The sequence below is a fragment of the Dermacentor variabilis genome, chromosome 1 (assembly GCF_050947875.1).
Source record: "Dermacentor variabilis isolate Ectoservices chromosome 1, ASM5094787v1, whole genome shotgun sequence".
Taxonomy (NCBI): Eukaryota; Metazoa; Arthropoda; class Arachnida; order Ixodida; family Ixodidae; genus Dermacentor; species Dermacentor variabilis.
Genome location: NC_134568.1, coordinates 233,080,049 through 233,103,607, shown reverse-complemented (window position 1 = coordinate 233,103,607; position 23,559 = coordinate 233,080,049). Strand labels below are relative to the sequence as shown.

The 23,559-nt window shown below is 47.0% G+C and overlaps 1 pseudogene; it reads right to left on the bottom strand.

Moving 5' to 3' along the window:
* Positions 1-19,334: 19,334 nt before the first annotated feature.
* LOC142568164 (U2 spliceosomal RNA) lies at positions 19,335-19,467 on the bottom strand (annotated as a pseudogene).
* Positions 19,468-23,559: the final 4,092 nt, after the last annotated feature.

The window sequence follows — 23,559 nt, the reverse complement described above, 5'->3', positions numbered from 1 at the left end:
ATTTAATCATAGGGAAATACAACTTTTGTAAAACCGTTGTAACCAACGTAACAAATTCATGTAAGATGTAAGATGACATATTGAATTTGTCCGCTTTGAATGATCTAATGGATGCCGTTTACAGAACCGCGATATCAGTTCTTGATGCATAGCTATCAACTTGTAAACTTCGTGCTTCTATTTTTTTCAAACGGTCAAATATTTGAAAATCGTTTTAAGAAAATTCAAGCCCTAAATCGAGATTCCGCTTCCAACAGTCACTAGAATTTAACTTTCTCTTTCAAATGCAACAAATTTCATCAAAATCGGTCCAGGGGTTATCTCATAAAAACGTTTTTGCGTTTTACATGTATTTGAATAGGCCGCGTCGGAGTTGGGCCCGAGCTAAAGCTTCCTCTTAAGCTGTACCCTACGCATCAACAAAATTTGTGCGAACCGTTTCAGGGGCCCTTTAAAGCTCAAAGATGGCAGATGCAGAGTCCACGAAAGACGCGCTCGCGGAGGACACCCGACAACGTGGAGCGGGCCATGAAATGCGCACATTGTAATGGTTGGGTTCGAGCATGAATTAGATGGTAGCTGGCCCATGCCGTCGTCCAGCTCATCCACGCTGAGGACGTTGTCGAATGGAGAGACTTGCTCTCATCGAAAAGGAGGATTATATGGATTTACAGTATCTACATGAGAACGTTACAGTTCATCAGTCTAGCATGACTGAAAGAGGAATGCACGCCAAACAGCCGACGACGGCGGCTTAAATACACTCTGTCCTCCCTACATCCCTAGGTGAGGGAAAACGGCCGTTCAACCTTCGCCTGATCGGAGCGTCCATAGTCATCGTCGCCGACCCGCCTTTGAGGGGGAGGGTTCACACATTCACTTCCGCACAGGTTTCACTGACCACACCGAGGTGAGAGGGTTTTCGCAGACACGGGCCCTTAGCAGGCGCCTCTTGATCCCAGTGTTGACTGTGCAGACAGTGGCCACCGCGTCTGTCCATTGACTGACGGTTTCTAAGAACCATGATACCCGCCGTGGTTGCTCAGTAGCTATGGTGTTGGGCTGCTGAGCACGAGGTCGCGGGATCGAATCCCGGCCACGGCGGCCGCATTTCGATGGGGGCGAAATGCGAAAACACCCGTGTGCTTAGATTTAGGTGCACGTTAAAGAACCCCAGGTGGTCAAAATTTCCGGAGTCCTCCACTACGGCGTGCCTCATAATCAGAAAGTGGTTTTGGCACGTAAAACCCCAAATATTATTATTATTAAGAACCATGAGACGGCGCCACAAAACTTCTTATTCCAGGAATTCCCCCGCTCCAATCATACCGTGAAGGCGACGGCGACTCCACAAACAATACTTGGTCCGCCGACTGCGTCTAGACATCCAGGCGTCAGTCGGTTGGAGACGCGACGCATTGTGGTCCTTACAAAGCGAGTCGTCGCATCAGACAGTGGCGCCGAGGGCCTGTTGACTCGGCGCACTGTTGTTTTCACAAAGTGAGTCATCGCAGCGGGCCAGGCGGGTTTCGTCTGTCGCTTCTCCTCTAGTTCGCAAGCCACCGCAGGCCGTTCGTAACAACATTAATTTCCGCTTTGGAGATCACAAAGTCGCAGTGAACTGGAAGAACTATATCATGAGGCGAATATATTCTTTTTCGCCTTCACTACAGCCACCTGAAGTCACCCAGCAACGTTTTTCACTTCCGCCTTGTCCGCCGCCACTGCTGCCACCTATAGGTAGCTTTAAAACAATTGCTTTTCTGTTCATTGAGAACGTGAGCAACAGCGCCTTCTCGTGCTTGGAAACGAAATCGGTTTTAACAAGTAGAGTTCAGGTTCGAAAACAACGTGTCTGTTGACAATCGTGGACCAATGTTACCGCATATTACTTTCCGATAAAAGGGGAGGAGAGAGTATTAGATTCTGAAGGTGCTTGGATGAGAGATATCCAGCAATGAATACCCGAACCAAAGAGAAAAGTGTTCACGCTGCCAGGAAGTGTAACGAGGCGACTAATCTGTGCACAACGCACGGAGAAACGGGGCGCCTCTTTCACTACGCCCGCCTTGCACGCGAACATCCTTTGTCGATCACAGAAGTGTGGACAAGAATTCGAGCATTAGCTCTGTAGGCCGAGACTTGAGTCGGCACTTGTGACGGACGCAGCCTTTTCCGATCTCCTCTTTCCCAATGATGAGGTCGACGCGCCGTCTTCTTTCCACAAACGCTCAATCACTGGTTCATACCAGCAGCGTGCACTCCTCGTGAGCCGATCCAGTTTGTAGACCGAGCAAGAGAACAATTGCAATCAACGAGCGAGGCAACAGCGACTACTCGCGTTGCCGGCAAGTCGCTTCACGCTGCGCTCACATTGCCATTCAATCAGCATTCAATCAGCATGCATGACCGGACTTTTTCTCACGTTACCCAATTCCACACATGCTTGTCATAAAATAATATTCAGACAGATATTAAGATGCTTACGCAGAGATTTACATGCTGCACGCCTCAAAACACATAACACTGACATCGTGCGCATCACTTAACACGCTAGTAATCTTAGTTATACTCGTTCACATGCATGTCTTCAATTTGAAATACATATAAAGCCAGCTACATCAAGCTACCGTGTAATGTGACGTAGACAGAATAGTGTGTGCTTCAAACCATGTAAGGCACCCTATAGTCCTGTCTGCCACATTCCAACGGTATCATCTTTGATATTTCCCTCTTACGCATGGAACTAGTCATTTCAAGCCTGTATGTACCCGCTTCGCGCGACTACCCGGACTACACGGAGACAAGAAGAAAAAAAACGAAGTACCCTGAACCCGAACCGCATTGGCTTTCTTTTTTTCTCTCCCGGCTCGGCACACTGCTCTGAATACTAATTTTGTGGGTAAATGTGCGATGCCATATGTTTAGCTCGAAGGACGCTCTCAGATGTACAAACCCATTAAGCCCAGACCACGTACGCTTGCGGACGCGCGCAAGCTCGCATCTACGCGCCTTGCGCCTGCCGCGCCTCGCGAGGAATGGTGGTTTGCGTCCACAAAAACGCGCTTCAATGCGCGCGTTCACTGGGCTCACTCATAGACGCCTTAGAAAACGCCACTTTGTACTTTGTTAATGAGTGTTTCCCAAAATGCTTCGATCTCTATAAAAATTACTATATTTCATAGCTGTTAGATCAGCACAAAAAGTAACGAAGCAGCCTTTTTTTGCATGAAAGAAATCTGCTTCACTGAGAGTTGAATGTGCCGCGCAGTAGCTGCGTAGCCAGGCGCGCCGACGCGAGGCTGCCCAAGCGCGCGATAGGAGCAGTTGTTCAGCGAGATCGCGCCGCGTTTCGACGCGTACGAGCCGTGCCGCACTGTCTCCGCATGCGTGGGGGCGCGGACGCGATCTTGCGCGCGTCCGCAAGCGTGCGTGTGGTGTGGGCTTTACACGTCGATGCGTCGCTTATCCTAGTACCATTTTACATTTTGCTTTATGGGGATCCATTACATTTGAATCCTACGAAGGTGGCATTAACGTTCCGGGCATCGCACACGTCAGGCGGGCGCCAAACACCCACCTCTATCAAAGCGCAAGAACTGTCGCTCGTCGAGGTTACATAGAGCTCTGATGTCAGGCTCCCTACTCGCGTCAACCGAAGCTTTGCTTTCACGACGCTTGCAGATCGCGACCTTGAAAAATGTACGGCAGTTTAAACGACGCGCCTCTCTTTCTTCCCATGTAGATAACATTAATTGGCGCTTTATACAGGTAATATTACTGCGTAAATAAGTTTTCCTACGTCAAACGTCACCGAATTCAATTTGAGCTTCGCTTAAAACAGTTTTAAAAAAGAAGCAGCGTAGGCGCAGCTAGCTTTACGGCTGCACAAAGCAACACACTAAAAATAGTTGCACCCTTTGGGGTGTATATTTGCCACATATCGATAATCGTCGCCTGTCTTGTCCGCATTTCCTTTCTTTAACGCGGCGAGCCCGGTACTTTCCGGTAACGAACGGCATGCGCGTTATCAACATGACAGAGACGCTTAGAGTATTGGTGGGGGAAAAAAATCCGGAAAGAGATTGATACGGCCGGATCATGTAACGGCATAGGTAGCGGTACAAAGTAGATGGAGAAGCTTTGAGTAAAAAAAAAGATTAAGGAGATGTATACAAAAAAAATGCTAGGATGAAAACGATGTATAGCATACTTGATTAACTCATGCAGGCGAGGTGACTATTTGTGACCACCCTATTTCTAATGCGTTGCCAATAAATCATCGTCGTCGTCTTCACCATCACCACTGTCGTCCATCACCGCAGTGGCAACATGGGCGGAGGCGTACCCACATGAGCTAGTCGAGTATATTTTAGCGCGCGTAAACTGACTTCTATGTGACCGCATCACTCATGCGATTAATGCAACGCCTTCATTGCGCGCCGCGAGATTTTAAGAATTTGCGTCAAATGCGCATACGTAGCAGGTGCCTCATCGGATGGACCCGCAAGGCGCGTTTTCCACACGAATCGCACTCCCGGACGTCGGTCGGTTGATGATTTCATTTTATTGGCAGACACATTTCTGCATGATCTTGTGTTTGGTGTCTTTTGTTCGTGTTTTGTTTATGTGCTACGGCTTTGAGAACGATAAAACATGTGCGTTCGCGGAAGAGATAATGTATGCTTCGAGCTTCTTGCCACACTTCTTCCATATATATGATCTGTTCGTACTGAACAGCCTAAAGAACGTACACGGCAAACACGCTAAAAAACGTGACCTGAACCCTGTTAACCTCGGGGTCAGAGCAACAGAGTGTTGCCTGTGCCGTACACATACACGGTGACAGTAGCTGTCCTAGTCCCAAAGACGCGAAGCAGGGAGAGTCGCTAGGCGAAGACAAAGGACGCTATAACAAAAGGAGTACACATCACCATACGCAGCAGTAAAAGGCACTGCGATTTTTTTTAATTTAGAAAAATAAATGCAAGTTACATGCGTCTCCGCTGGATTTTCCGAGCCTGACTGCATAGAAAATGAAAAAAAAAAAGTGCCGGGCACGAACTGCGCCGGAAGACGCTGTCCGTGCCGGGCGCGCTAGGCGTGCACCACAGCACCCACACCCATGCACCAAAACTCAGGCATGCACACCAACCACTCCCAAGACCAGGCAAACCACTCGCAGGCACCCAGAGACCAAACCAGGGCACAGCCGATGCGCCCAAGACGTGCGTCCAATGAGTGCCACTCACCGTGTCTGCGACCGGAGTTATAACTGGGGTAATCTACAGGCCAGGGTAACGAGCGGGGGGACATGAATCGAGTCCGGGCAGGATCATGGCGGGCGGGCAGGGCGGGGAGGGACACCCCGAAGGGAAGAAAGACGCCGTTAATACCACACACGCACACACACACACACACACACACACACACACACACACATACGAGGTAGGGAGGGGGGGGGGGTGGCTGCCGGCGCTCTCTGCGGGTTCACAGCACAGGTCGGCATATTCACTCACAAGTGCACCAACTCGCTCCGCACTCAAATTGAGCGTGATTGCGCACTGCTAAGTGTGTCTGAAAGTGACTATGAGCGCGAGTGAATGTTGGTGGGTATAAGTGCGTGCAAGTAGGAACGCGAGTGAGTGCATACGAGCGTGAGTACAAATTCTGCAAAAAAAAAAAAAAAAAAACGAGTGCGAGCGACTATTTACTTATTCTGCCGACCTATGGTTTTGCAGTGCTCGGGTGACGATGCCATCCGACCCGCAGGGAGACAGCCGTACAACACACACACACACACACACACACACACACACACACACACACACACACACACACACACACACACACACACACACACACACACACACACACACACACGCGCACACGCACACGCGCACACACACTCGCGGGTCATCACAAAGGAATCACAGTGCGACACGCTATACCCGACATTTCTAGCACAGAAGACCCGGAAGGCACTCCGAGGTTGGGAAATCGCAGGCGATCATCCAATGCGAGGACCGCGAGAGTTCGACTTCATTCTAGCGATCTACAAACCGCCGTACTGAAAGCTTTCTTCGTGCTGCACGCAACAGTCCAGGAACAGACAAGTCGAGTTCACAAATTATGGTTTCTTACACGATACAGGGAGCTGCTCATTACTCGGCAGTACAGAAAAAAATAACGTGCTCAGGATCAACTCGGGTATATTTGAGGAACGCCTTTTCACAAAAGGCAAGGCACGGCTTCCAGACAGCAAGTCCTTGTGACTATCACGGAGGAAGTAAAAGCACGAAGCGAAGCTTTCATTTCCGTGCAAACGAGCACTATTTACGACCAGCGCGCTTCGAGGTTACGATTTCCACTAAAAACACGCGGTATTTCCGTTGGATACTGCTTTACTGATCCAGCAGCAAGAAACATTCAGTTTCGTACAATGTTCACTGCATTTAACTTCTGCAGTGCACACGAAAATGTTGAAAGTAGCATGCTCTCGAGACCGGCTGCTCCATATAGCGTACGGCTACGCAGAAAAAAACAACACTAAAACAGTAGCTACAAATAAAACGCGTCACGGAGTCTAAGCACTCACAGACGTAAGATGGAGAGAGAGAGAGAGAGAGAGAGAGAGAGAGAGAGAGAGGACTAAACAAAGAGACTAACACACGCGAGCTGTAATACATATATACATCACTATCATTTCAAACACATCCGTACTGATAAATATTTCACAGCAATGAAAACTCATTTCAAAGCCTGCTACAGGGCTTTGGTTCAAGTAACTATTGTAAAGAAATCCTTAAATTTTCACAAGCCAAAACCACGATCACTAGTAGTTATGAGCGATGGCTACAAAACAGCGCATTGAAAATGACGGCGAAGGAAGGCGTAGACACAACACAAGCGCAATCAAGTAGAAAATTTCCTCAGGAAAGGAGTTACCTTACACTTCAACTGCGCTAGCGCCTGCAAGGCTCCGAAAGACTGACACGGGGTCGTGGTTAGGTCAGTTAACACGAAAAAAGCATACAAGATGAAAGAAAGGATTAATGTGGCGCTCTTTCAAAAAGGAAAGGAGTCGAAAAACAATTATGACTACGAGGCACGCCATACGGAAGTAGTGGAGCAGGGAGGTCTCCGGATTAATGCTGGCCAGCTGGTGTTCTTTAACGTGCATTTAAATCTATGTGCATGAGCGTTCTTAAATTTCGACCCCATGGAAATGAGGCCGCCGCGGCCGCCTGTGGTTCAAGTTAGGACCAAGTAAATATAGGTCAGAATCACTGTACGATGGCTGGCTATGCAGCACCCTCAGTTGGCAGCGTAGCAGCCGCTGTCGCTGGCAAAGGTAAGAATAACTGCACCGACTGTTGTTAAATAGCTCGTTTCTACATTCACACGCAAACTGGGGCTAGAGTCGGGAGAAAAAGTTCTCCACGTAACATTAACACTTGAACAATTTATGGGCCACATTCTTTATGGCAAGTAGTTAAACCATGATACCGTGCCGTTAGTGACGCGTCGATGTTTCACGATAAGAATATATTCGTTGAAAGGCGGTTTGAAAGTCCCTAATTAGCTGATGGCATTTTCCCACAGGAAGGAGCACCGATTAGCGGCACCAACGGCAAGCGACACGTCGAACATCCCGTATCAGACGTCGCAGGATCTCTAAAAGAAAAAAAAAAAAAAACATCACTGTGCCGCACAAACGCGTCACATGGCAAAGCTTTTCGTGTGCAGGGGGCGGTACACACTGCAATACGCAGGGTGATCGCCTTTAAGCTCTACGGAATTTTTTTTTTTTAATTCCCACTTGCAGATAACACAATTATAGTCCTTGGAGCTGTATTATTAGAAGAAGCGGACATCACTCGCACGAGAAATCGAAACACAAATTCAACTAATTAAGAAAATTTCACGAATTAGTTTGTTAACTACTTTAAGGCACGTGCATATGGCATTTTACGAATTGTAGCCGGTGAGTTTGCAAGGCATATAAACTTGCAATGAATTTCCAGAATAGGTAATTGGAACATCCATGTATTTCGTCCCACACTTTGGGAAATATCAGGAAACTGGTTTAATCCTGGAAATTAATTTCAAGTGGAGACGTCCTTGCAAGCTCACCGGCTACAATTCGTAAATTGCAGTATGTGCCGTACAGTAAATAATTATTAATTAGCCGATTTTCGTTAACGAGTTTAACATGTGTTTCGATTTATCGTGCTAGTATAGCTCCGCCGTTTCCAATAATACAGCTCAAGGAAAACAATTGCGCGATCTGCCACAGGCGATTTTTAAAAATTCCGAAAAATAGAAATGATCACCCGGTATTTGTATTCACTGCCGCGATTGCCCGCGAAAGAAGCACAGGCAGGCTGCGTCCGCCTACGTACGCACACAGCGCGACAAACTGAAGCTGATAAGCAGGCCAAAATGGTCGTCGCGGTGGTGCATGCAGATACGAATCAAACTCGCCGACCCACGCAGCTGCCGAAAAATGAGCCGCGATTTCTGCGGCATGTGGAAGCTCGTAACCGCAATGTCCTATGCCGCTTGCGCAACGATTCGGCTACCACACACGCAGTTGCCATGTGGCCGTCCGGCCGCGTATATTGTGGTGACAGTGACAGACGGTGCCCACTGCGATGGTGCAGCGATATTTTTTTTTTCTGTTATTGCCACAGATTAATTCTGCACGAAAGAGGCTGTTAAAATTAATGCACCTAAGCTGCGTGCACCGAGATATGCCATTTCCATGCGAAATTTGAGAGCTAACTAGCGAGCAGTTTATAACTGGAAGATGCATGAATACACGGGGCTCTTATGTAAGCAACGTTAAGTATATTTAGCCAATGGACCAGATCGCCCAGTTTCCTTCCGCTGACAGCACATGCATTATCCTTTCCTGCTCAGTGTTTCTCATGCGGACGAAGTCGCTTTCCCCAGACTTCAAGCAGCCGCCTCTCGCGCTTTCCTTCACTGATGCCCAGGGGTTCGGCATCTGAATACCATAGACGTCAAGTTTCCCACGAGCTCTTCACTAGCTTCAGCAGTGGATGCTAACCATCTGCCGTGGCTGCACGTGTCCAGGAACAGCGACTGTCCGAGAACGCAAGGTGCCGGAATACGGACGAAACTGTGCGCCCGCTCGTACAACCAGTTCACAAGACACGGTTACACTTCACGCACGCTCTGATCAGAAGCGCGTCGCTTGACAGCCCGCGGCACAAAAACGAAAGCTGGACAGCGGCATACACATCAGTTCACCAGAGGCAAACGCAACGTACTCAAGGGAAAATATTTCCGCCCTCAGCAGGACGCGAGAACAGGGGCAGCACGTATCGAATTGAAGAGGATGCCGGCTGGGATTCGAGAGCAGCATCAACGAGACACGTAGGCCCGCAGTAGCGCTAGTTGCCGAATTCTCGCTACATCTGACAACTGCTGACGCGAGAGCCTTGTTTTATACAGGAGAACTTGCAAAAGGCAACTGTTTCGAGCTTCCCGCGAAATACCGCAAAGAAAGCGCTATTGCGCGTCAGGCCGCGATAGCACAGTGGCTAAGGCGCTGAACTGTTCAGCTCGAGGTCGCAGGTTCGACCCCGGCTGAGGTGGCCGCACTTCGACGGGGGCGAAATGCAAAAAACGACTGTGTACTTAAGTGGAAGTTAAAGAACCTCAGGTGGTTAAAATTAAACCGGATTCAGCCACTGCGATGTGCCTCAGGTTCGTCGGTCTGGCACATAAAACTCAAGAATTTAATACAATGTGCGTACATAATTTTAATTTTTTTTTTTACTGTTTCATGCACGAAACGGGCATTCTCTACCCAAGAGCGTACAGACAAGAACATAAGGACGAAAATAATGTCGGAAACGGTGGTCGCTGACTAATGTGCCGGACTTCGTAGCCACCCAGAACGACCACGCACCCTCTTGGACGGCACACTTCTCAATTTGGTGCACGCAAGGTAAGCAGCACCTCGAATGCAACACATTCTTACGCTCATCGACGGCGCATGCCCCTAGGGCAACCCTCACACAGCTGTCGCACGTCTCCCGCTGCGAGACGAAGTGGACGAAAACTTGCACGCAGCGCGGCGTCAGCAGGGATCGCACCATAATGCGTTTTCGAGCGCGTGCTGGGAGTCATGCGACTGGATACGGAAAGTGCAGATCGCGAAGCTTTTTTTTTTTTTTTTTTTTCGGGCTGTCGCCGCGTAGAACGAACGCAGGCAGAAGCTCCACGTGAAGGTCGCTTCGACGACCCGTCCTATTTATAGGAAGCTTTATACAAGGCTGTTCTTCAGTTGCACAATTCTAACCTTCGATCTAAATTACTCGATAGAGCGGTCATTACTTCTACACGAAATCAAAATGCCTAAGTGAATAATTAATATAATTACACATATTAAATTTTAATTTATTTTACGGCATATATTTCAATCAACGAATTGTAGCCGGCGAGTTGAGGCTTGGAACGAATTCTCATGACTCCTTCAGTTTCGATATTAACCTTCAAAGTGTCCGACGAATTGCACTGGCGTTACAGTTACTTTTGTGCTTCAATGTATAAAACAGTCGTTTTCTTTAGAAACGAAGTGGAACAGCCGTGCATGCTGGCCGCAACTTTGACGGCGCATATCTCGAAAACAGCACCATCCTCAAGATTCCTTATAACTCTACACGCTTTGCAAACTAGCTAGCTACAATTTGTAGATTAAGATATGTGCCGTGGAGTAATTAATTAAAACTTAATTAGCGAAATTATGATAACTATTCAATTAAGGATTTATATTTCTCGTACAAATGATGACCGCCTCATCGAGTAATTCATATCAAGGGTTAGCAGTGAGCTATTTGCCACGGGCATTTTTTTTTATTTGGTGCAGCTAAAAAAAAAAAGAGACACCCTATATTAGGGGATAGCAAAAGGCATGCGTTCGCAAGCCCGCTTGCGCCTCCTAATCTGAAACTAATCTGTTCAGGTCACGTCATGATTCATCGGTACAATGAACAGTATAGTGTGACTTATGTTTGCAAATTGCTGCCACTGAAGACGGTCAAGTTATGAGGGCTGCCCACCTTTATTATGCTGACGACCCAGAGAGACCTGGGACAAGGTCTGGGCGTGAGCACTTGATTCGTATTTACTGGGTCCCGGTACTGTAGTGATGCCTCGCACTGGATACTATATGTTACTCCTATCCACCGTGCACGACCAGCTCATCCCACTTATTATTAGCGCGGGCGGAGCGTTGCTCTGACCACTGACGAAGCATAAAAAGGAATAACATCGGAAAAGCGTCAAACATGCTATACTCGCGGACAACTTTCTGTGGCAATGAAGCGAAAGCTACCGGGGCAAAGCACCCACAAGCAACAGCGCGTCGCAAAAGTAAGATTAATAATAATAATAATAATAATAATAATAATCACAGCCCAAGCACTCTGTACAGATGGTTAACCAGCGAAGCTGAAACGCGCAGCCCGGGTGTTTATCACTGGGTTAATCCCGACAGTTAATTAAACGACGGCTTGGTAGGCTGCCGGATCCTCGGTACGCAGTTGCTGCTTGCGCTTGGTTGCACGAGCCTGTTTTTTGCCCGGGCTGCAGCATCGGCACGGCGTAGGCGAGCTCGTTCCCGATTCTGCTCGCGGCGTTAATCGAAGGCTGCCTGCTCCTCAAGAGTACGACGTATGACGCGTGGACTTCCCATTTCGGAGCCGGAGAGAAACTGATGCGCGAGCGCTCGGCTTCGACGGAGCGCAACGGCGTCACTAATGGCACAGCCAACCACGCGCCTTTCTTTTCGCACATGCGCATGGGGTTGCACCGGAGTTTTCGACGTACAGGCGACAGACGGACGGACGAAGCGGCTAGCCATATACAGCTTCGCTGCAAAAGTCCGTGTTTATCCGCGTTATACATTCCTAAACAAAGTTACACCCTTTGGGTTGTATCTTGCCACACAACCATCATTCGACTTGACCGCATTTCCTTTCTTTAACGTTGCGAGCCCGGTACTTCTAAGTCACGAACGGCATGCGTGTTATCAGCATGACAGCATTCTCGACAGGAAGCGAGCGCAGCGTTTTCAAGAAAGGAAACGCAAGCAAGACATATCACGATTATCGTTGTGTGGCAAGGTACCATCGAAAGGGTGCAATTTCATTTACACTAAAAAAAGTTTGCACCCTTTGGGGCTTGTCCCCAAACGATAATCGTCATCTGCCTTGCTTGCGTTTCCTCTCGAAAACTCGGCGCTCGCTACTTTCCTGTCGAGAATGCTGTGTCACACTGATAACGCGCATGCCGTTCATGACTGGGAAGTACCGGGCTCGCAGCGTTAAAGAAAGGAAACGCGGGCAAGACAGATGGCGATTATTGTTGTGGGACAAGGTACGCCCCAAAGGGTGTAAATTTTTCTAAGAGTGTAGACAAAGGTACACCTATTGGGGTGTGTATCTGCCACACAACGATAATCGTCATCTGACTTGCTTGCGTTTCCTTTCTTGAAAACGCCACGTCCACTACTTTCTTGTCGGGAATGCTATGTCATGCTGATAACGCGCATGCCTTTCGTTACTGGAAAGTACCGGGCTCGCAGCGTTAAAGGAAATGCGGACAAGAGATATGACGTTTATTGTTGTGTGGCAAGATACAATCCAAAGTGTGATTTTGTTTTAGAGAGTGGCTTCGCGCACGGCAGACTCATCTACAACGGTTGGGGGCCCTCCAGCGAGGAGCTTTAAACCTTCTCTCCCCTCCTTCAGAAAGCCAGCAACTATTTTTTTTTTTTGGAAACTGAAAAAGCCAATTTCTGGAATCTCGCATCGCTTCGTTGAATGCTTGACCTTTGTGCAAATAAACTGCCGCCGAAGGCTTTTTTGAAAACACGGAAAAAAAAAAAGAAAACTTCAAGAGGGTTGTGCCTTGGTTCCGCTGGGAGCAGCAGCACGCGAGACCATCGCGTGGCGCAACTGGGGGCCCAGATTACCGCCGGATCCCGCCGCGGCTCCAGTGCGCCCGGGTCGAATGTGCGCGGCGTGAAATTACTCCGCAAACAGAGCGTGGCCGCATAAAGGCCCCGCTGATCCCCTCCTCCGCCTCGGATGCAGACCGAGCGGCGCCCACGTGTATAGCATATGCACATACCGGTGCGTGTCTCCGAGGGGGAAAAAAGCGTATGGCACGCTGCCAAAGAGAAACGCGATATGCGTCGGCAGGGAGAGACGGTTGTGCGCCACCACCAATCGTCCGCAAACGAGCTACTCCTCTCCCTGGCGGTAGCGGGACGGCGTGTGCCCACTGCCAGCCATTCGCAATGCGCTTGAACATCTGCTCCGCACAATCGGAGGCATGCCCCGCCGACGCCACTGACCAAATGAAGACGCGCCCCACGAAGTAGTGCCTCTACCAAACTTCGATGAACTTTGTATCTAAAAAAAAAAATCGAGTAAACCAACATACGATTATGCATTTATGAGGCACGCCTAGTGGGAGACTCCGCATAAATTTTGACCATCTGGGGTTCTTCAATGTGGATTTAAATTAAGTACAATGGCGTTTTTTTTTTCCCATCGCAATGCGGCCGCCGGAATCGAACCAGCGACCTCGAGCTCAACGGCGTAACGACATATATCCACTGGGTTACCGCGGCGGGTCGAGGCAGATATTACCAATCCCACAAACAGCACCTATCAAAACTCGCGGACAACTTACTGTGGCTACGAAAGGAAAGCTACGGGCGCGTGGCTGCTGCACATGTGTTACCGCGCCAAGAAGTCCGGCAGCGTTTGACAGTGCTTTTTGGTTGCTCCGAACAAACGCTGAATCGACGCAGGTTTCATGCGCGACGGTTTCGCGTTTGTCCAGACGCAGAAGGGAAAAGCCGCAAAGCAAGTAAACCTTTACACTCAGTGGTGTGTTCTGTCTTATTTAGCTGTTGCTAATAAGACTATGTTCTCTCTTTCCCAGCCTAAACTAACGTGGATTAAAACGCGGGTCTCCTTTCAAAAGCGCTCTCACTTGTGCGCGCTATGCCTCCGTACGTAGCTTTCCCTTCATAGCCACATAAAGTTGTCCGCGAGTACATAAACTCTAGAGCGGACAAAATTTACGTGGTAATACCGTCAAATCCAAGTAAGACAGACCAGTCAGTGTATAGCCAAGTTACCCTTTACAACGCACACGCAAAACTGTTTTTTGTACTCTTCTTTTACGCAAAATAAAACCATTACAACAAACTTCATAATGGATATAACAAACACCGAGCACCTCTTACCTTCCATTCTAGCGCGTTTTTTATAGGCTTTTACACCTACGCCTGGCTGCAGTATTGCTCACAAGTGCTGCTACTGCGGACGGTTGAATCGATTCGCGAGGTTTAACGTCAGAAAAACAACAGCGGAGCTATGAAAGAAGCCGTAGTGGAGGGCTCGGGATTCAAAGCACGAGGTAACGGGTTCGATTCCCGGCCGCGTCAGACGCATTTCGATAGGGGGGGGGGGGGGAATGCAGAAACGCCCGTGTACCGCGCATTGGGTAAATAACCTCGCGTGACCAAAATGAACCCCCCCCCCCCCCCCCCCCCCCCCCCACTACGGCAAGCCTCGTAAGAATTTAGAGCTTCGGATTAAATTGACACACCAGGGTTTCTTCAACGTGTACCAAAATCCCAAGTAGAGGAGCATTTTTCTGAAAGCTCGTGTATGAATTAAATTGTGAGGTTCTACGTGCCAAAACACCACGATATGATTATGAGGCACGCCTGTTATGACCGACCTGTCGGTGTGATAAGCATTCAAACGGGCTTCCCGACGCCAACATAATTGCACCCTTCTCCGAATCGACGACACCCCGTTCTCCACGAGCTGAAGCAAAAGGATAGAAAAAGAAACCGAAGGTCAAGACGACGTCACCCCTTTTCCCCGAGCTGACACCAAGGATGAGAAAAAGGAAAGACAGGCTCCGGAGGAAGACGGCGACGACGACAGGACCGCCAGAAGTTATTTAAGGCCGTGCTGGCCTATGTGTCAAGAAGCACCGCTCGAGACTCATGACAGTTACATCCATGTAGCAATGAAATGAATATAACTTTTTCTACTTTTTTTCATCATCTCGATGCCTGGCTTCGTCGTCGTTTCCCGTTTCCTGCGATGAAGCCCCACCTCACCCGGTCGCGATCGTATCACGCCGTATTAGGGGACTCCGGAAATTTGGACAGCCTAAATCGGCTACAATTTCAGCGGTTTCTCTTAAATCGAACAAATGTCCTTTAAATCGGTTTGGCGGCTGCTTTATGAGACAACTTCCGCGTTTGACGAGTACCTTGAACAGGGAAATTAAAGTTGAGCCCGAGCAAAGGCTTTCTCTCAAAATTAAAGGAGCAAAAAATATTTGAAGGCGCCTGACAAACGAGAGCGCGAAGAAGCAAGCAGAGTCGGTAGATGTGCACCCCAATACAGGGCTACAAAACAACTGTTCTTTTACGATATCCACGAACACCAAAGAATGTACGTCGGTGTACTGTCCCACTGTCCGTTCACACCCGTTCGCGACTACATTAAAGCACGCTGCTCAGTAAGCTGACAACCTCGAGGTCATTGCGCTGAAGAGTGGCGGGCAACACTTACCGACCTTGGCTGACTACTGCAACTTGAGCAGGTTCACTTCTGATAGCAGCCGCTCACGACGCCCATTGAGTTCGAATCGGCGCTCACAGCTTCTTGTACGTAAAGACAACCCATGACGCGAAGAGCGTCTAATTGACTGATTGATTTTAAGTCGCTAAACCGCTTATTCCTTCTAAATGCTTAACCTTTCGCCCCAAATCATCCGTTATCGGGGGTACACGAAGAAGGAACGCAGGTGCGCTGGGCCTAGCCTTCACGCGAGAAGCGGCTCAGATTTAAATGAATTTCGAATAAATGAATGAATTAATTTATTTATCCTGTTTACAACAGAAAAGAAGCAGAGGCTAAAGGCCATATGGCCTGACGAAGGCCATATGAAGGCCATATGACGAAGGCTGTTGCTGCAATTCGGCACGCAGGCCGTACGCAGCACACCAACACAGACTTGCCGAAATCAAATGTCGCGATACAGATTATTATTTATTCGTTAAAAAAGAACATGTATACAAAATACAAAAAAAATCGGACGGATACATTCGAGGTACACTTTGTTTCAAACTACAACTGTAACTTGAGCAGAAAAAAAAAAAAAAAAACCCCGATAGTTCATACTGTGGTTTCAATCAAACTCAATATTGTCCGCAATGAGAAAATATATGATTCTTGAGGTGGGTGGCCGCCGAGAGCTGGGGATCGTGCGTCTGAATTCCTTAAGGATCTTTGGTTTCATTTTGAGCACACATAAACCTAAGTGCAAGCGCTACCGTCGCAGAAAGTCGGTGCCATGTCCTTGCTCAGCGGCCAGAGACTGTTTGCAGGTTCATTCTGCCAGCGTCGTCTGCACGAAACCCCACCACCGAGCGCTGTGACACCAGGCAGAGACGATCATAACGACAGTCTGTACGCAATGCGCGCGGGTTCACCTGAAATATCTTTATAATAGCAGAGGTCGTGCGGGGCTCCTTAAGTGGGCCCCGCGAAGCAGACTGCGCGTGTAGCTTTTTTTCGTTGTTGGCATAGGCTGCAGGTCTTGGCGGTGTCGACTGAGCACCGACGTCAGAATACCGAGTATTTTAATCTGCCCCAGAAATGCGTAACCTCGTCGGTCGCAGCATGCGGCGGGGATTTTTGGCAGCGGATCTCACACTATATACTGTTCAGTGTGATTGGTAGGGCGCGCAGTTCGCCAACCCCTTTATGAAACCCGACAAACAAGAGCAAAAAGAAAAACGGAAAAAGAATGAAGCAATGCGCTTGAAGGGGCACTAACTTAGTTTAGACAGGTGAAATATTCTCTAAAAATTCAGTATTTTCCTTCCAACGACACAAAATTGCTGATTAATAGCGGAGAAAATGAAGGCACAAAGTTGTGAATTTCGCGCCCAGACCACAGCGACGGTACGTCAGCGTGACGTCACGAATTTCAAGATGCTTTCCCGCGTTACGGCCATTTTAGTGAAGGAAAAAGTTATCACACATTCCAGGTCGAGTGTTCGGTAATTTCCAATTACTAGAATGTTATATTTCTTTGTTGATAAATAGTCAGCTAAACCGCAGCACACGCTGTGAAACTTGGCGGGATGTTAAAGGGACACTAAAGGTTACCAGAAAGTCAAGTCAAAGTGATAAAGCAATGCTCTAGAACGTCTAAGGCGTCAATATAATCGCAAACAGAGCTTTAGTAACCGAGAAATTGAGGTAAATGCATGACACGATTTGAGACCCCCCAGCGACATTCCGGTACTAGCCCGATGACGAAAGCACTCCTCATCATAATTTATGTCACTAGTACTCAACTACTCGTATTAAAAGGATAACGTCATTAGATTATAAGACGGAAGAAAATGCTACTTGTCTACTTCGATTCTAAGAAAAAATAACATTTTGACATGGTGTCAGCCTGTCTTCATGTAAAACAAAGTTCTGTATCACTCATGGAACTTTGCAAAGGCACTCGGGGAAAACCTGGAAAACTGGGAATTTGGAAATGTCAACTTGGTAGACACCCTGCTGTCTCCACTCGCCCCGTCTAGCCTACGCAAGCGAAATTGCTTCCCTCCGTTCTCTCATACCGGATCTCGAGGATCGCGCCACGTAGCCTTCAATAGGGAGTTTTAGAATAGGGGCCCCAATAGTTTGGGGCCCCAAAGAGCTTTGCGGGTGTTAGCGTTGGGACACGTAGGAGTGAAGGGTTTTAGAATAGGGTTTGACGTTTGCGGATAGCGTCTTGCGCTGACAGCGCCACTACGGCGTCAAAGAAAAACTATTAGAAATAATTAAATAAAATATACCATTTTATGATAGGAATAATAATTTTTACTTGCGTGTATTCGCGTTTAAGTACAATTTAGAGGTTATTCTCTGTAAGCAGCAAACAATTAGTTGCGCTTAGTTTTGGGCAAACCAACTTTACTAGCCTTCACCAGCCAAGCTTAGCCGTGTTAGGCCTACGAGCCATAAAATCCACAATCGAATTCAAAATCAGCGGCGTCTAATGAGTCAATCTTCATAACACACGCTAGTTGAGAGAAAGCGATAACCGCACTCACTTCTCCTAGCTTGCGAACTTCACGCGTTACCGCGAATCGAACCCAGTTTTGTGCTAGGTTAGAGCCGTCGCTTCGATGGGTGCCGCCATGTTTGCCGACGCAAAGCTTTTGGGGCCGCTATTTGGGCTCCCGCTAAATCGGTGAAATAGCGTTCCCAACGCAAAACCCAAACGGAGTTTGCGTCTTGCGCATGCGCAGTGGCTTCGACGCTATTTCTTTGGGGCCCCAAAACGTTTGGGGCCCCTATTCTAAAACTCTCTAATGTTACTTATCACTGTGTGCCAACGACTGAACCTCTCCGTTCGAAGTGGTTAAGTGCCGTACCTCTGCCACAGCGCGCTGACAAAGAGCCGAGAAATCACGTAGTGTGCTCGCTGCACTTTCGTCCAGAGGATTACGAGTTCAACGCCGACTTACTGAAGTCGCGTGAAGTGCCTTTCAAAGCAGGCCGTCGTCGTAGTAGTACGCAACGACGCCAGCAGCGCGAGCCCTCAACAGCAGGTCACGTTCATCAGTGCTTAAATCGCTGAACTCGAGCCCAGCGTCGCGAGCTAATGTGTCGTTGTCAGGGTCATCCATTGCAACGAGCGTCGAAGTTGGCGTCATAAAATAAAGAACCAGCTTATCGTCGTGCGCTTTCCCTTCCGCTAGCCACAACAGTTCCGCTTTCGCGCTACTGTCGGCTCTGTCTTGGCTCTGTTTCTGGCCGCGCGTTTGCGTTTTGTGCAGAAAAGCCATAGCGCCGTCTGCGGGAGTCGTTTTACTCACCGACGGCGCAACGTCACTATGAGACCATGACGTCACCACTCCTCGATCGGAGGGCGGTCGATTTGAACTGTGCTAGAGGTACGCGGACGCTTCAGAACGCGTTTTCTCTTAAAATAAGTCTCTTCTTCGCACGAAACAAGCGTTTCGAGGCTTCTGGGATTGTATTTCAACAGTCCACGTTGACTTAATATTAACCTTTAGTATCCCTTTAATGTGGGAACTTCAAGGGGGTGTCGCCGCCCGTCTCGTTCATACGCATTTCTTAAATTTTTTTTTACACAGCGAAGCCGTTTACCTAGTCTGTACCACGACCTAAGTCAGACCTACGTCCATCAGACCTACGTCTGTATCACAGCGCGTAGACAGGAATGCATGGGCCGATGCCGAACATAGTGCAATACCGCGCCGACCCGCGGCGGAGGTGAAGCAGGCTTCAAGCACTCCGTCAACTTCCAAAAATAAGTTTAATAGAACCACATAAATTCGACGTTGTAAGAGAAGCACATGTGTGTGTGTGTGTGTGTGTGTGTGTGTGTGTGTGTGTGTGTGTGTGTGTGTGTGTGTGTGCGCGTGCGTGTGTGCGTGTGTGCGTGTGCGTGCGTGCGCGCTTCGCTGGTAATCCGTCCCCATATGAATGTTGCGGCCCCACTATTCTTTTTCTGGCTCATCAGGCATCAGCTCACAATACTCCAGCGTTCTGGAAACGTCGTTCTAGTGCAACTTAGTGTTCCTCTTTAGTGTCCGTTTTAAGTTTTACAGCCTCTTCATCTGGAAATCACAAAAACATTAAAATATCCCATGTGAAAATACAACACACATAACGAGGCAGTGCCGAGTGCGCCAACACGAAGCACACTTCGCATTTTCTGGCCACCCTTTGTAGCTTCCCAGTCATCCTTTGTTCTTTTCCTCCCGAGAACTAAAACCGATATGATCCGATGGTATACTGATGGGGTATGCCATAAATAATGCATAACAATTATTGAGGCTCTGTCAGGGTTTTTGATGTTGACAGACCGCGTAAAGGGCGAGCAGACTGGCGATGCACCAGAGGCGACGGATGTGGCCATCGCTTAATATTTTTGCTTGCGGCTTATTCATGCCTTCGGTCTGCACGCAGCGTCGATCCTTCGTTGGTGACATGTTTGAGGGCACTAATATTGATGCGCGTCAGCGCGTAGTCACGTGGTACTCTTTCTTTTTTAAATCTCGTGCGCTTTCTTTGCAGTCCGGAAAAATTTAACACACGGAAGCTATCACGGTAAGAAGTTTCGATATTTCTAAACACACTCTACAACTTCTACACTGAAGATTTTGCGTTTAAATCAATACTTTGAAAGTTGGTCAATAATTGTTCATTACTTCCTAAGCTCATAGTAGAGAATACTTCGAGTTGCTCCAAGAGGGCAGCGAACAATACTAAGTTGGTTGCTAGTCGAAACTCGCATGTGCATTTTTTAAAGTTCGGTACGACTTAGCTGAAATGCCCATGCCCTGTAGATAAGTTAATCAACACAGATTCCACTGAATTACACATCAATCCAAATCTCGTGAATTAAATGCCAGTCCCAACACATACCCCCCCCCCCCCCCCCCCCCCAATGAATGAATACACCAAAAGAATGTGAAGTTGAGCTAAACAAAGATTACTGACACACAAGCCAATGCATGCTTGGAGCTCTCCAAACTACAAACCTCTCAAAGTGAAAGTTTATGAATGAAATAAACAACACTGGCTCATTTTGTGCCAACATGAAATTTACCTACACTGTAAACAATATTTCAAATGTATTTCCAATGCCGGCATGTGTGCCTGTTGTACATTAAGACCATGTATTTCCAAATTATAGGTGAATGTAGGAATTTAGTATTAACCAATTGTACCAACATTTCACACCTTTTCAAGCACTGCAATGAGATTTCAAAAATATGTTTCCGACTGAAACATTTGCACAACAAAGCTTAAAATTAAATTGCATTACTTAATGTCCTGAAACTGTGCAGTGGGTTATGAGGGACATTGTAATGGAGGGCTCCAGTTTAGTTTCGAGCCCATTCAGTTCTTTAACATGCACGCGAAAGTTTGTGTGATACTACACACACCAATTAATGTTCATATTTACTTTAGTACATTTAGTAACAGATCACTGGCTTTAAACATAGAAGGCTTAAGCCAGGTAATGCCTAAAACTCTGTAGTGCAATCACTTTAAAGCACTCTCAAGTCAAAACCAGCATTTGAAAAAGCTGTTTATTTAGCAATTCTAACAACTTCACAAGTGCTACATGGCAAATAGTAGCTGTCCTCCCATTTCATTGCGTCTATTACAATGCCATTGTACCATTGAGACGTAGATAAGATCAATCCTCCTCTCTGTCATTCAGCCTATAATTCACCAAACCCAGGAGCTAGTTGATACACCTTTTTCTTGGCGGCTGCTGGCAGTGCCTGTATACCTGTAGCATCTCTGCACAAAACTGCCAAAGCGAAAAAGTGACTGATGAATTTACATATCCCAAAGCCGCACAAAGGCCACGAATACCATAGTGAAGGGCTCCAGGTTAACTCTAATAATCTGAGATCCTTCAACATACATTCAAAGAGTGATAAACAGGCACTTTTGCATGCTGTCCCTATCTGAATGTGGCCGGAAAGGCTTGGAATCAAACCAGTGACGTCATGCTTGGAGCAGGTCGCTGCCGAGTCACCGCGGAAGATCAAAGCCAAAAGTATTAACCTAGGGGTGGGTGAATATTCAAAGTTTTGAATACAAATAGAATATTTCACACTAAGTATTTGTATTCAAAGAGGAACTATTCGGCATTTCTCAAACATTCAAAATTTACCAAACATTTTGTAGTGTTCTCTGTCAGCTAAACAAAGCACCAAAACTATCAGAAGTGAAGCAACCACAAATGCTTTTGAAGCAATGCAGAAACAAAATGAGTAATGCAAGTTCTGTTAGGTTTTGCAGCAGAAGTCTACATGAACACTGGTGATTTTTACATGTATTCCGTCATTTAGTGTTTCTGGCAAGTAGAAGTTTTGATTTCTACTCTACAACCAGCGACATTTTTCTTGCAACAGGCCCTTTTAGACACATCAGTGTTATAAGGCACACAAGACTTAATAGCTTTCTTTTTCCACAACTTCAAGATTTTTCAGCTACGATTTATTTTGGTTTTTTGGAAAGCTAGTCATACAGGATCCATTTATTATCGGAGAGCTTGCTTGCAACCAAGCTCTAAAAGTGGTTGAGGAAATATTCGCACAGCTTTTTTAATAACAAATTAGTGATGTGTTTAAAAGTGATTCTTAGTCCCTGACATAGCAGTCTTTTTTACACTAGTCAGTATGGGCCTGGTATCTAATTATACTGGAATACATATTCCTGCTGTAAATATATGTCTGCCCTTGACTATTCGTACTCAATATGCATTCAAAAAATTTGATTACTTGCCCACCTCTATATTTAACTCCAAAAAGGTCTTGCAGAAGCAAGTCTAGAGCCATTTCAACCTTACTAAGCACAACTTTGCCACATTATAATGCAACTTTGTCATCATGTGCCGATTAACATCTACCAATACATTTAAAAAAATATGGGGTGCACAAGGTATTCGAGAACACATCACACATCGCCATAGATGCCAGCAGCAGTCTGAATGTAGTTGTCTAGGCATGTAACTTTGTAATATTTTTCCACGAAGCAGTGATGGAAGCTGCACTTGGTCTTTTGGAGTAGTTTTTAGAGCAGCAAAAGATCACAGTTCAGAGCAGAAAAATTTGCTGTTTGGAGCAAGGATACAATGCTTCAGAGCAAGAAATTGAAAAATGACACTGTACGAGTTCGAACTTTCTGAAAAGCTGCGTTCATTATGTGTTAAACTAAGATGCAACTTTTTTTTTTTCAAACTCGGTGTTCCATTGTCTTATCACATAAAAAAATTATACATGATGGTTTCATCCGAATTCACAGTGAATTCTGCATTCCAATACGGAGTTGTTCATTCTTCCCAAGCCGTCACTGGCTCAGCAATCTTATTCATCTGCTATACATTTCATCTGTTAATTTGTTTCATCTGCTAAACATATGTCCGCAAGTTTAAACGTACAGCCGCCCGATTCAAGGTCACTATTTTTGCTGTTGTCCTTGCAGGCACAGGTGACAGCTAGAATAGCGTCTGTGTTGGATACCTTGTGCGTCTGTGTCTACTTCCTTCTGTCCTACTCTCGCATGTTTTTTTCCATGTCTGGGCTGCCTAGTCATAATAAAATGTGCTGTACGCAAAGGCACGTAGAACAGCTGTGCTCTCACAGTTGTGCATCACTACAATTATATAAAATAAGTATTTCTAAACTACACAGCAGATGTAAAACACTAATCCAAGGCGTGTAGATACCACTAATGGATCACGAAGCAACTGCAAATATTTAGCACTTGCAGCGAGAAATCATGTGAAGTGTGCACAGTGACGAATAGGTGTAATGGAAAAAGAAGAAAGAAAAGCAATACCAATGTGCATTTTAGCCAACTAGATGAAGTATCAGTGCTGTTGCAATATGCCACAGCTGACAGATTTTCTGCACCT